This window comes from Pipistrellus kuhlii, unplaced genomic scaffold, assembly GCF_014108245.1.
Source record: "Pipistrellus kuhlii isolate mPipKuh1 unplaced genomic scaffold, mPipKuh1.p scaffold_m20_p_4, whole genome shotgun sequence".
NCBI lineage: Eukaryota > Metazoa > Chordata > Mammalia > Chiroptera > Vespertilionidae > Pipistrellus > Pipistrellus kuhlii.
Window position 1 is genome coordinate 61,359,651 of NW_023425540.1, and position 15,620 is coordinate 61,375,270.

The following is a 15,620-nucleotide window of genomic DNA, read 5'->3' on the forward strand; positions in this document are numbered from 1 at the left end:
CTCCATTCACCTAAGGGTGTATGGGAACTATAAGATCATTTAACTTACTGGAAAAACTTAAAATAATTTTCATGTTTACCAAAGATAGTAAAACTAATGATGCCAGTTTTTAAAATGCATGTTATATATTGAGGAATTTCTGCAAACTTGGCTCTGCATAATCAGATTGGGCAGGGGTTTCTATCAGGAAGGATTTTTCTTTCCACGTTTGATTTATGGTGTAGAAGAAAAGGTAGAGAGGCACTGGGCTGCTGACAGGTAAAAATCCAATTGTGCATATTTCTTATATATAACTACTTCACATACATTGTCCCTCATTTTTCCTATTGACCATACCTGCATATGCAAAGCATGTGAGATGTGTAATAAATGTAAAAATACCAATGACACACAAAAAGCAGAATAGTGTCCCAAGCAACTATTTGCCTCGGGAACAAAGCAATGAACAAGATACTGATTTATCACTGACATGCTTCAAAAGACATTGAAAATACTAACTAAATAGTATAGTATTTGCCTGAGAAATGTCATAAAAAAATCAAACAAAAAACAACAAAAAACTCTAAGTGTATTTTGAGTGATCAAGGTATAGTTTTACTTTAAAAACATATTTTTTTTTATTCAATGAGACTTTCTCTGATATAGTTTACAGAAGCTTTATTTTATTTTCTGCACTGTTAAACTGCTGCCATTTGCCAATTTTGCTTCTATAGTTGTCACCTGAATGTTCATTTGAATTCAGCCCAGGGTCATTCAGTCAGGAAAATGGGGATACTGAGCTTTACACATATTAAGGCTAATCAAATTACAGGATGAATCAAGTTTATAGATATTTTTTAATAAAATGTCTAATGTAAACAAACATATTAAAAATGAATAAATCCTAAGTTTATAAATAAAGAGTATCACTATGAACAGATCCGCATTCCTACAAATGAAGTTAAGAAGTAGACTATTACTAGCACCCTAGCAGCCATTCTCACACCTGTCTTCCCCAAGTCATCCCCTTTCCAGTTCCTCTCCTGATTGCTAATAACATTAATTACTTTTGCTTGTTTTAAAAATTTATAAAAAAGGAGTTATGTACTATGTATTATTTTGACTTAAGTTTCAGATAGAGCTGTAGTTAATTTGATTACACCAGTGAATAGCAGTATATTGTATGAATTACCACAGTTTATTTACCTCTTCTAACTATTGGTGTTTAGTTTGCTTCTAGTTTTTGCTATTACAAATATTGTTCCTACAAATATCCTTATACCTATCTTTTCATATACATATAGCTGAATTTCTCTTGGTTATGTAACATGGAATGGAGTAGTTGGAAATGAAATTAAGAAAGTATTTGTAAAAGAAGAGAGCTGGTTGCTGTGTCAAATGTTGATGAAAGGTTGAGTACAGTGAGGCTGAAAATTAAGCATGGTGTTTGGAGAGATGGAGATCCTAAGTGACATCCATCAGTGGAGCGGTGAGGATCAAATTGGCATTGGAATGGGTTGATTTAAGAGAGGTGAAAAAATGAGGGAAGGGTCCATGTGCAATAATGGAAGGGTCTGTGGGGTCTGTGCAGTTTCTTTAATAACAAAAGAAATAACAAAATGTTTGTTTCACTGATGGAAATGTATAGCAGAGAAGGAGGAGATGATAATTCCAGGAAAGATAATAAAAGAAAAATATATAGAGATTTTTAAGAGAAACAGAATTAATAAATTTTGCTACAGTGAACCTTGGCCTAAAGAAAATGATGCATAAAACTTTACTATTAAGAAAATTAAGAAAATTACTATTAAGATACACTTTACTATTAAGGAAATTAAGAAAATACATACTTATTTTTCTCTTTCAGAGACATTATTTCCCAAAGCATAAGTCATGGATCTTGTGTATGCTTTTTAATGGCCGTGTTTGTACATGTACATTAAAGTACCAAACATTTAGACATTTGTGATCAAGAGATTTTATGCCCTGGTCTAAACATTTACTCACAGTGTTCATGGCTTATTTTCACAATAGTTATCCATAAAACCAAAGATTTTCTAAGCAGCAGGATCACTATAAGGAATACTGGTTTTCCATAAAATCAGTGAAGAAAGCCATTTCAAGTCATTTCGGTATTACTTCAACTTCTTTACAATGCAGTTGTGTCACTGGCTAACTATCTCAGCTGTTTAAAGAACTGTGAAAGTTTACTAATATTCTTTCCCAGTTGCTTTGTCAGACATGCTAGAAAGAGTCTGTGTACTGTGTGCGGATCCTCCTCTTCTCTTTCTCTTAACTTCTGCAATACTTTATATTTGGGCATAGAACAGCGTAACATGTGTTTTCTGAGTTTCTTAAATTCTCCATCTAAATATTTCATACATTTTCTGGGCTTTGTTGACAAGATAGGAAAGAAACAATGTAAGCAGTGGAGCTATTTCTTGTTCTATAAATAATTTTAGTTTTGCACAAAAATTAAGAGGAGAAAGTATACAAAACGAAATGGCTTTCCCAGCAATGAATACAACATATATGGTTAGACGTTCTTTTCAAATATCAAGCAATGAACATCAGCTATGTAGACACACTTTTAAGAAAACAGTTTTGCTGAATGTTTATATTTTTTGCAATTTCCCATTTATGACTCATAGTACTCCTATGTGCTTGGTGTGATGAATATAGTTCTTATAGTTTACACTTCTAAAGGCTCATTTGTATTGTGGAGTGCTTTCTAGGTTTCAAGGCCTTTTAGTTGTGGTTTCATTTGAACTTTTATGTGACATAAGCACTGGGACTGCTGCTTTACAAACTAGGAAACTGAGGCTTAGGGAGAGTTAGTAATTTGCCTGGAAGCTAAACTGGGTCTGGAACCCAAGTGTTCTAACCCCCAACCTGTGGGCTTTCCATTTGCTACACTGCCTCTCCAAGTGTTTGTTTCCATTTGTGACTACGAGGCTGATTCTGGCAGGATGATATGAACATTTTACTTTTTTATAAACTTTGAAGAATTAAAAATGTACTTTTCTTTCATTATCAGTATCCTTTTCAATAATGTGTTTAAAATAATAATGGATATTATTAGACTTATTATAGTGATCATTTCACAATAAACACCAATATTCACTCATTGTATTGTACACCTGAAACTGATACAATGTTATTTGTCAGTTACATATCCATAAAAATGCATTGTGCATTTAGTATAGACCAGGCATTGTTCTAGCTCCTGGATACCACATGGAATAAAAAACAGGATCTTGCTCTCATGGAATTGCAGTCCAATTGCAGAGCTTCTCCAGTGTAGGATAAATTACCAAATGGCATCCTGCTGGGTCAATTGGAGGAAGATTTTCGGTGAGCAGCCTTGTTGGCAGAAGCCATTTGCACTAGGTGCTTAAGGTCATTGTATTAAATTGTCAATGTTTCAAAGGTGAAACCCTTTCATAATTTCCTAGGGTGGTAACATTGCAACAGTTGGAACATGACACTATCGATCTTCGGAATTGATTTGAGTTGTTCACTATAAAAGCCATGGATGGTTTGGCTTTTGTAAAGCTTGAGGACCAGTATGTTGAAGTGCTTTAAAGAAACCATGTGAAGCTCTAGCTCCAGAGGATAGAGCATCGGCCTGTGGACTGAGGGGTCCCAAGTTCGATTATGGTCAAGGGCACATACCCATGTTGCTGGCTTGATACCCAGTGAGGAGTGTTCAGGAAGCAGCCAATCAATGCTTCTCTCTCCTCATTGATGTTTCTATCTCTCTCCTCCTTCCTCTCTTAAATCAATAAAATATATTTTTAAACAGAAGCTGTGTAAATACCATTTATTTTTATAGATTTTGCTAAGTCAAGATATGATATTTATAAAATATTATCTAAAATATGTAATATGACTATCAGGTTTGTGGAGAGAGGCATTATCATCATCTCTATTTTAAAATGGAGAACCTGAGCCTTAGGGAGAGAGATTACATACTTTATCTAGGAAGTGTCAGAGCTAGAATTTGAAAATAGAAGGTCTAATTTTTTAACCCTTGCTCTAACCACTATGCATAATCTCATAGAAAGAGACCTGCCTCCTAGTGTTTGTATAATTGAATCATCATTCCATAGTCCAGGCATTTCATGGAGCATTCCAAAAGGTAGTGCAATCTGCTGAAAAGCTCAGAAAAACAAAAACAAAAAACAAAAATCCTCCACATGTTGAAATTCCAGTCTATTCACAAAAATCTGTGATTAATACATGTGAAAACTGAAAACCATTCCATTTGGAAGTTGTCACAATTACATGAAGATGTGGCTCTCAATCTTCCTTTCATTTTGTGATCCACTGGTTAACATTAGTGACATCCAAGCTCTAGTATTTTTGTTCTCTTCCTCAACTTGTTGGGAGAGGGTAAAATTCTGATATTGCCTTTCCAGACTTTTACTTTGGAGGTTAAATTTAAATCTTCAAAATCTCTCTTAGTCTTCTCTATAACCCTTCAAGCTATTTATTGATGAAAACATTGACTATCATGATTTTTATGTGGAAGAACGAGCAAGTTTGGCTTTGGTGAGCGTATAAAGCACTTTGTGTAACTTCATGGTTTTGGCTTTTGCTATCTTTTGAACAGGGACTAATTGGCTTTAAATGATACAGTTTCTAATAAAACCCTGTAAAAGGACACATTCACCACGTTTAAAAATGCCTCATAAAATGTGGAGAAAAGCTTGGTGTATTTGCCCGTCTTGAGCAGAAGTTCAGTATGGTTTCTGTTTGTTATGATCTTATTCAAGGTGAACTGTGCCCAAAACAAGGACAAATTTGAAGGATTTAAATAACACATTTAACCAACATTTTTGTATTCAACTATTCAAAATTAGTAAAGAGAAAATATATATTTTTCCAATTTGCTTATAAAGTATGCACAAATGTGCATTAATTATATACTTGGCCTGCAAAAAATTGTAACATTTATAGAATAATTCTGGACACATTCTAACTGTAAAACTAAAATATTATATTCCAATAGTAAAACAAAATAATAAAAACCCACTTAGAATTTTGTGGAAAAACTTTCCTAAATGACTCTTGAATCAAGAGGAAATAACAGAAATTGCAAATGCTTTAGCAATTAATGCAAATGAGCCCTCTACATTGAGATACCTCCATCATGGGGACAGCTTCCCTTAGCCAAATTCATGACTTCAAACCTCTGAATTATTTTAATCCAAGTGAATTAAACATTTAACTTAGGAAACTAGGAAAAGAATAACAAAATAAATCACAAGTGAAAGCAAGAGAACAAGAAATTAATAAATATAAGTCAGAAAGAGCTAGCCTATCTAATAAAAAGGTAATATGCAAATTAACCATCACTCCATCAAAAAGATGGTGGCACTCAGTACTCTCAGCCCTGCTGGAGTCCCTCAGTCCCAGCGGGGAGAGGAGGCAGCATGAGCAGGGGGGCAGCATGAGCAGTCTGGCAGAATGCTTGCCTCATCACCGTGGTGATGAGGCAAGCATTCTGCGCCTGGCTGTGGATGGGCCGCTGGGCTGTGGAGAGCCTATGGACAGCAGGCATGGAGCGGCCAGGCCCTGCAGAGAGCTACTGGTATATGGATTTGTGTGCAGGGCTACTAGTATTTTACAAAACCTACTCCTAAAACATACAAAAGCATTGGTCTTAATTAATAAAACAAAAGCTTAAAAAACACACACACAAAAAAAATAACAAGGATGCCTAATGAATAGGCTTGCCAGATAAAATATCCTACATTTAGTTAAATTTGATTTTCAGGTAAACATCCAACATTCTTCTAGTATATGGGTCATACTCATAATAGAACGATGTCCCATTACTTATACAAAAATTATTATTCATTGCTTATCTGAAGTGTCCTATATTGTTATTTGCTAAATCTGGCAGTGCTATAAATGGAAGAGAATGATTATTTAAATTTGAGCACTTAGGTGAACTACATCATTTTGTAAGGAAATTAAAATTACACAAATTGCTTCAAGAGAAAAGGACAACAACAAAAACTGAACAAAGAATTAAGTACTGAAGAAATGAAGAGCGTTAACTATCTACCATCAAAAAGGCACTAGGATTCTGCTCTCATCTTTGAAGAAGTAACAATGACCTGACTTAGGCTGCTGCACTAAAACTGGACAAAATATAAGGACTGCCTATTTTTAGATATCGGACAACAGGCACCGCACACTGAGAGATCCCTGAGAGAAGGGAGCAGATGAGGTAATCCCTAAGATCTTCTTGGCTTACCACTTGGAGGCCATTTTCAGACATCGGCACAGGCAGAAGAAACCCACACAAAGTCTGCTGAGTTGTGGAGATGCAGATTGGAGTTTGGGGAGGTGAAAACATCCAGAAGTGGCAACACAGAGTTCTAGAAATGAAGGACCTACGGAGAAACAGAATTCCAAAACTGGTGTGAGGTTCCTTTAAGGCTTTGCTGAACATTGGTGAAGTGAAATTCAACAATGGGGCAAAGAATGTCTGGGTTATATGCTCAGATATGATGGGAGACCTTTGAGGTCAGCAACAACAATGACATCAAACAAACTAGAATTAGTCTTAACTATGATGACAGAAATTTTAAATGGTACATTATAATTATCTAGGGGAATATCACATACTCAAGATTTATTCTTGGAGTACAAGGATGCTTTAAATTATTTTTTTTAAACTATAATCAAATGGGATTTATTTAAGGACAGTACAACATCAGCAAATCTATCAACTTAGCACCTGCTCTTGGTTAGAAGTTCAAAACCAAGCAGGAAGAGATGGAAAATGTCTAAATATGCAAAACAATTGTAGAAAAAAATAACAGCATCACATTAAATATTAAATGTATTCTCATTAAATGTTGGGGGCCAAATATAGATGCTATTGTTATCATTTACCTTTTTTGAAGATTCTAGTTAATTCCATCAGATAATAAATCAATTGCTTCTGTAGTGGGAAAGACACGATTATTATTATTTGCAGGAAAAATGACCATATGCCTGGGAAACAAAATAGACCTAAATGGGACAGCATCCAACTAATAATAGAGTTCATAAAGATACAGTATTTAGAAGCAAAGTGAATATTTAGAGATAGGTTAGTTAATCATCAATAAATAGTTAATAATTTTTAAATTAGCAACAACTGAAAAGTCTCAGATTAAATGTAATAAGAAATGTAAGTAAGTCTTCATGAAGTCAGCAATGGCATTTCCCCCCAAAAGATATAGGACTGAATAAATGTAGTGGTAATATCTTTCTCAAATTTGTTTATCAATCATCTGAAATTCCCACCATAAAACTGATGTGGTTTTGGGTAGAAGGACCCTTGCCAAGTTTTTATTTATTTGTTTGTTTGTTTATTTGTTTATTTATTTATTTTAAAGATAATCTGAAAGTTTATATGTGCAAGATTGCTCCAAAAAATTTTTGAAAGCAATTTTACTATGAAGAAACTTACCTTAATAAATATTAAGAAGTTCTATTAAAACATTGGACAAATAAATCAATATACCAGCAAAGAGTGTCTAAACAAGGTTGCATTTGGAGTCTATAGAGCAGATAGTTTATAGTATTTAATTTTAGTACAATTGGATTTCTCTTTGAAATAGAAATTATATATCTACCTTCTATCAAATATAAATTTTATTGAATGAAAAATATAAACATAAAAAATAGAATAATTAAAATACTGAAGGCAATATTTTATTATTTTCAGGGATTTAAGCATGACACAGAGCTCTGAAATCATCAAGAAAAAGATTAATATCTATTACTAAAGAAAAGTTTATATTTTGCTATGGTAAAACAACAACAACAGCAAACAATACCATAATAATAAAAAGCTAAGAGGCATCACGATCAAAACAACCAAACGACCATTCACCATGAGGTGCATGGAACACCTCTCAGGCCTCCCCCTCGGACAATAGGCTCTGATCACAGCAAGACTGTTGGTCAGTGGGTGGGCGGGGCAGTGGGCAGGTGGATGGGGCACATGTGGATGGGCAGGGCTTCTCGATATTGTGCGCTGGGCCTCTAGTTAAAGAATAAACGACAGGCCAACAGGAAAACCTGTGAGATAGCTATATATAGCTATTTTCATATATAGTGAAAAATACACTGATCAGCCAGATTATTATGATCTCTGAACTCATAATAATCTGGCCGCTCAGAGTATATCCTATATAATAACAGGCTAATATGCAAATTGTCCCCTCTACCAGGAGTTTGACCAGCAGGCAGGCTGGCCAACAACCCATGTTCCCGCCCCCTGGCCAGGCTGGCTGGACCCCACCCATGCATGAATTCATGCACCAGACCAGATTATTATGTGTTCAGAGATCATAATAATCTGGTCATTCAGTGTATATATAGTACAATATCAATGAATACAAAGAGTTTTTACAAATCAATGAAGACAATAAGAATAGGAAATTATACAAAACCTATGAACTAAAGATTTGGAAGAGGAAATGCAGATGACTAACAAGCAAGTGAAAATATTCTAAACTTTGCCAATAATCTTAACATTTGAATTAAGATGAGATGGAGATAAATTGAAGCATGAAATAGATTGATGTAATTTAGAAGGAAAATGGGTGGGGGGGGGGGAGATTAACCAAAGAATTTATGCATATTTGCATGACCCATGGAAAGACCCACATAGATTGGTTGCTTCCTGCAGCTTCCCCGATCAGGGTCAGGGAGTGAACCCACAACCCAGGGACTGGGAATCGAACCAGCTTTGGTGTTCTGGAAAATGCTCTAGCCGCTTAGCAACACTGGCTGTATATTTTTAAAAGTAGAATTTTTTTCTCCGTTTAGCAAGCTTAGAATCTTGACATATCTTAAATCAATGGCATTTTGAAGTTTAATTGGCAGTGTGTGATCTTTTCTTAATAGGACATAAGGTAATAGTGCATTTTATAATCAGTGGTATTTTGGTTTAAAAAATTCAGTTATACATAGTTTAATGAATCAATTCAGCGATTTTTTTTTTATAATGAGATAAGTTACATGGAGCTACACAGGATCTCATTACTATGGTGAAATTATTATTATTATTAGCCTTTTCTTAATCTGCTATCTCATCAGTGTTTTAGGAGATTTTTCTTAATTTGAAGGCTGTTGTTTACCAAGAGTAAGTATTTACAAATTGATAATCTGCTTAGTACTGTTCATGACCCTGAAATGAAACTGAGTTCCGGTATCATTCTATTTAGCTTCATTTTATTTAGATCGTGGCTTCTTTTGCTGTCTTCTGCCTTTCCAACTGTTCTTCCTTTACTTTGGAAAGATTTACAGGAACTAAGATTCAGATAAAGTATTTCTGAGGGAGAGTTTTAGAGGGTGGTTAAACCCAGGTTATGCCAGTGAGTAACTATAGATGGCAGGTTATTGCTATTTTCTCAGCTTCAGTGTCCTCATTTGTAAAAGCCTATTCACTTCAGTCTTTCTTGGGGAGAACTGCTCAAGTAGTGCACATGGACTTCCTTTCTGAACTCTAAAACTATAAAATTTCTGGATATTATTAACCTCAAAGGTCGCCTTCAACAATAGCTAGTTTTAACTAATTTCCTGAGCAATGACACAAGGCACCCCCACATATCGAGTTAATCTAAGGTGAGTTCTTTCACTTCTGTTATAGCCCATTATTGTGTCTTCTCATCCCCAATTGCACCTGCTCTAATGTTCAGATAACCTTAAGAAGAATAGAGTACAGCAAGGATAGATCATGAGCCTATGAGAAAGTAAGTGGAAAATTCACCTCTCTTAAACCAGGTTGCTCTGCCTTCAATAGATCAGTTACTTCCCATGCATATAATGTTCATTCTATTCATATTTCTCAAGTGAACATTCTTTTTCTGTCATGTTGTAATTCGCCTGCAACCATAGGATCAAGTCCAAATCGCTAACCAACGCAGAGCTCTATTCACAACAATATTTTGTGAACAAAAGAGCTGCATAATCTGGAAGTGACCCTGAGTCAACTCCCTTGCCCTAACATTGGTTATGAGAATGTCTGCAATATCTGAAGCAGCATCTAAGATAAGGTAAAATGTAGTCTATTCTTAAAGACCTTCTGAGGTGACTCTCCAGGCTCTCTCAGGCACTCATCCCAACATTGAGCCTATGTTACTGTCAGTAAATATTCCTTTGTACCTCAGTTACATTCCTTATGCCACAGAGTAACCAACATTGTTTCTACCTCAGTGAGATGAGATAACATGGACAACATAGCATCTGTTGAGCTTATCACTGACTTGCTTCAAACCCTTTAATAAAGAGCTCCCTCTTGCCTACAAGGTAACATTCACATTCTTCAGCATGCCACAGCTGCCCCTGGCTCAGATTTTGAAAAGAATGACAATGTAGATAAAAATCTAACAGCTTTGGTTCTGAGAATTTCTGCAATATATGGAAGATAACAGACAAGGTGTAAATGATAAAAATACATTTATATAGGTAGGCTATTAAGTAAAGCATGGAGAATATCGTCAATAATATTGTAATATATGACTATATACAGTACCAGGTGGATACTGGAAATATCAAGGGAACATCATAAAATATGATTGTCTAACTGCTATGCTGTACATACACCTGAAACTAATACAAATACTAAAAAATAAATATGTATATTTCCTGTTTATTGAAAACCCATTGGGGTGACACCGATTAACAAAATTGTATAGGTTTCAGGTGCACAATTCTACAACACATTATCTGCACACTGTATTGTGTGTTCTCCACCCTAAGTCAAGTCTATGTCCATAATATTTATCTCCCCTATACCTCCCAACCCCCCAATCATTATAATGTAGTCTCTGTCCATGAATATTTTACTTTTTTTTTCTTTCATTTTTTTCTCAACCCCTACCCCCTTCCAACAGCTGTCAGCCTGCTCTCTATAAGCCTACCTCTGTTTTTGCTTGTTAGTTCATTTTGTTCAATTAGAATCCACATATGAATGAAATTGTTGTCTTTCTCTTATTGGCTTATTTCATGAAGCATAATGCTCTCCAGGTCCATGCATCCCTGCTATTGCAAAGGGTAAGATCTTTTTTTATGGCTGAGGAGTATTCCATTATATAAGTCACGGGTGGGAAATGTCTGGCCTGTGGACCATATAAGGCCCACCAAATCATTTGATCTGGCACTGCCAAGGCATTAGGGGTGAGTTAATTAAACGTTTAGCCAAATAGAACCAGCTAATTTTTAAGTTGGTAATTTTGTATGGCCTGAAAATGGCCCCTGGCAGTAAAAATGTCTCCCCACTCCTGGTGTAAATATACTACAGCTATTTATTCACTCAACTACTGATAAGCATTTGGGTTGCTTCCAAATATTGGCTATCTTACCTAATAATAGACAAACATGTAAATTGACAGTACCTTTGCTATTCCACCAGCCAATCAGGAGTGATATGCAAATTAACCCAACAAAGATGGCGGTTAATTTGCTTACACAGGCTCTGAGTGATGGGGGTAGAACATGGCGACTATGTAGGGGTTCTGCCCCATCCCTTGTCTCTCAGGGCCTCTGGGCAGCGTGGGAAGATCGGGCCAGAGTGGAAAGAGGCAGCTCCAGAGCCTAACCAGAAAGGGGCTGGGACGGAGTGGAAAGGCAGTGCCATCAGCCAGGGAAAGGAAAGCCCATTTTAGCACAAATCTTTGTTCGTTGTCGGGCTTCTAGTTGTAAATAATGCTGCAATGAGCTTAGGGGTGCATATATTGTTTTGAATTAGTGTTTTGGATTTCCTCTGCTAAATTCCCAGAAGTAGAATTACTCGGTCATAAGGCAGTTCCATTTTTAACTTTTTAAGGTAGCTCCATACTGCTTTCCACAGTGACTGCACCCATCTCCAGTCCCACCAACAGTACATAAAGGTTCCCTTTTCTTCAACCCTTGTTTGTTGATTTATTGATGAGAGTCATTCTGACAGGTGGGAGGTGCAAACTCATTGTGGTTTTAATTTGCATTTCTCTGATGATTAGTGACATTCAGCACCTTTCACACTCTATTTGCCATCTGTATGTCCACATGGAGAAGTGTCTATTCAGCTGCTTTGCTCATTTTTAAATTGGATTGTTTGTGGGTTTTGTGATTTTTTTTGTGTGTGTGTGTGTTGAGATTTATAAATTCTTTATAAGTTTTGGATATTAACCCTTTATTAGATGTATTGGTGAATTTGTTCTCCCATCAATAGGTTGTCTTTTTATATTGTTGATGGTTTCCTTTGTTGTGAAAAAAACTTTTTTAAGTTTGATATAGTCCTGTTTGATTATTTTTTCTTTTACTTCCCTTACCTGAAAAAATATTGCTATGAGAAATGTCTGAGATTTTTCTGCCTATGTTTTCTTCTAAGATTTTTGTAATTTCAAGTCTAACATTTAAGTCTTTAATGTATGGTGTAAGAAGGTGGCCCAGTTTCATTTTCTTTTGCAAGTATCTGCCCAGTCTTTCAAACACCATTTATTCAATAGACTGTCTTTATCCCATTATATGTTTTTGCCTTGTTTGTCAAATATTAATTTATTATAATGATATAGGTTTATTTCTATTTTGTGTAATTGATCTATATATCTGTCTTTTTATGCCAGTACCATGCTGTTTTGATACATATGGCCTTATAGTATAGTTTGATATCAGGTAGCATGTTCCTTCCACTTTTTTCTTCTTTATCAAGATTGCTGTTGCTTTTGTGGGTATTTTGGGGTTCCATATATATTTTTTCTTTATTTTATTACATCCCATAGATTTTAGGTTGTTGTGTTCTCACTTTCATTTGTTTCAAGGTATCTTTTGATTTCTTCCTTGATCTCATTGTTAACACATTCATTGTTTAGTAACACATTGTTTAACCTCCTAAGTCTTTGTGTGTTTTCAGCTTTTTTTCTTATGATTGATTTCTGGTTTCATACCTTTAATGTCAGAGAAGATGCTTGATATGATTTCAATCTTCTTAAATTTATTGAGACTTGTTTTGTGTCACAACATATGGTCTATCCTAGGAAATGGTCCATGTGCACTTGAAAAGAATGTATATTCTGCTGTTTTGGGGTTAAAGGCTCTGAAGATATCAATTAAATCATCTGATCAGTGTGTCAGGCAAGGCTGCTGTTTCCTTGATTTTTATCTTTAAGATTTATCATTGATGTCAATGGGGCGTTAAAATCCCCTACTATGACTATAATACTGTTAGTCTCCATCTTTATGTCCATTAAGATTTGCTTTACATATTTAGGTACTCCTATGTTGGATGCATAAAGGTTTACAAGGTTTATGTCCTCTTATTGGATTGCTCCCTTTATCATTATGTAGTGTCCTTCTTTGTCTCTTACTATAGCCTTTGTTTTAAAGTCTATTTTGTCAGATTCAAGTATTGCGCCCAGCTTTTTTTCATTTCCATTTGCATGAAATATCTTTTTCCATCCCTTTACTTTTAGTCTGTGTGTATCTTTTTACTGAGCTGGGTCTCTTGTAGACAGTTCTACAATATATAGGTCTTATTTTCTTATTCATTCAGCTATCCTTTGTCTTTTGAATAGAGCATTTAAGCCATTTATATTTAAAGTGATTATTGATAGGTATATATTTATTGCCATTTTATTCTTTTATCTATGTTCCTCTGTTTCTTCTCCTCTCTCTCTCCTCTTCCTCCTCCTCCTCCTCCTCCTCCTCCTCCTCCTCCTCCTCCTCCTTTTTCTAAATGTTAAAGCAGGCCTTTAACATTTCTGGGCAGTAGTTGAAATACAGGTACAAGCACAAACACTATGGAATGTGGATGACCCAGTGAGACAGAGCCAGTCAGGGACTGTAAATACCATAGAATGTATTGTGACTGGATCTGTCCACTACATGCTCCAGATGTGAGACACACCACAGGTAGACTGGACTCAACCTGTTACAACAGAATCTACACTAGGCACATTTCTTTCTTATCTGTGTTCACTTATCTGGGTCTCCTTATCTTGTATTTGTAATTATTTTTTTAAAAAAATGCTCTGAGTTTAGTTTAAAAACCAACCACCGAAATGGATCTCAATAGATCTAAAGCCTAGTGGAGGAGCATTGGTCTGATGTGACAGTGACTCCTAGAGGCCCAGGTGCCTAAAATGCCTTCTCCCTACTAAATAGTGGGATGATTCTCTTTTTACAACAAGAAACGCTGAATGATAATATATAGGAGTACCAGAAACTGCCTCAATGGAAACAAGAACTATATACATTAAATAAAAACCCAGTTAGGCTGCATCTGCACATGGACCCCATGGTGAAGCACACTGGGAGGGACCATGGAGTCAGCTTCTGGCACTCACACCCCAGGGGCACCTCTGCCACCTAAGAGGAAAGCATGAGTAAAGGAAGGAGGGGTGAGGGGAAAGGAGTGTGTCTCACTTCTGATTCCGGAGCTGATTGGAGCCTGGCGCCACTGGTTGGCAGGTGGCCTGATGTACCAGTTCCTATGGTGCAGAGAGTGCAGGCCCAGCTTATCCATGATGTCGGCCACATTCACGGCGATGGGGTGTTCCTGCTTGTTTCCCTGAGCTCTTCCTCTGCCAGCATGAGCATGAGCTGTTCTCGGGCCTCGTTCACCATTCTGGGTCACTGCTGTCAGTCACAAAGATGAGACCTTGTATGTTCTGGCAGTAGTGGTTCTACAGAGGCCGGATCTTGTCCTGGCTGCCCATGTCCCACATGGTAAAGCTGATGTCCTTATCCTCCACAGTCTCCATGTTGAAACCTGTGGTGGGGCGGGTGGTCACAATCTCACCCAACTTCCGTGTGTGCAGAATGGTGGTCCTCCCTGCAGTGGCCAGGCCCACCATCACAATGAGCATTCCTTTTTTGCCCAAGTGGCCCTTGAAGAGCTTAGCAAAGACTTCACCATGCTGTAAACCGGAGTGAGAGACACTGGCCAGAGAAACCCTCTGAGCCACGGCACTGCCTCTGCTCCTCTCCTATTACCCAGAGAACCAAAAGCCTGCCTTTGCCATAAACTAGGAGGAATGTGAATATAAAAACCACAAAAGACCTGCCAAGAGCAACCACAAGCTAAGTATCTATAAAGGTGCCCTCATTTAAGGTACCATTATGAAAACATTGTTGAAGGACAATTACAAGTATGCTGATCTCTCTGAGAAACGTCATGATAGGTCCCCATTTGCCATCCTAATGTGAAAAAACTTTACTAAGCCAGAAAGTCAAGCATCGATGTTTTATTATCAAAGAGTGATTTTTCCATTAGCTTTTCAGTACCCATCAGCAGGACATTTTACAAAAGCATATGGATATTGGCAACCAGTAATGCTTCTGATGCACGCCATTAGAGATGCTTAGGCAGCCTACCCGTGCCATTAGAGATCCCAATGGCCAGAGATGAAAGCTCTACCTATCCAAACCCACTGACATTTTGTGATGGGAATAACCTGCACGACATTGTGAGGACCTTCTCATTTTATTAACATCTAAAAAATATAACTTCCCAGTAAGAATGTTGTAGGGAAGATAAAGTGAATCTGAGCTAGGAAGGAACCTGAGGCTGTATATTCTTTTTTGTTGCCAATGTAGGGGAAACTTCCTTAAACTGCCCTTTATAAACACTTGCTATTTTATTTCCT

General features: G+C 36.5%; 1 pseudogene; it reads right to left on the reverse strand.

Annotated features, from left to right (window-relative positions):
- Nucleotides 1-14,393: 14,393 nt before the first annotated feature.
- The window catches only part of LOC118703657, a 36,836-nt pseudogene continuing 35,609 nt past the window's right edge, over nucleotides 14,394-15,620 (reverse strand).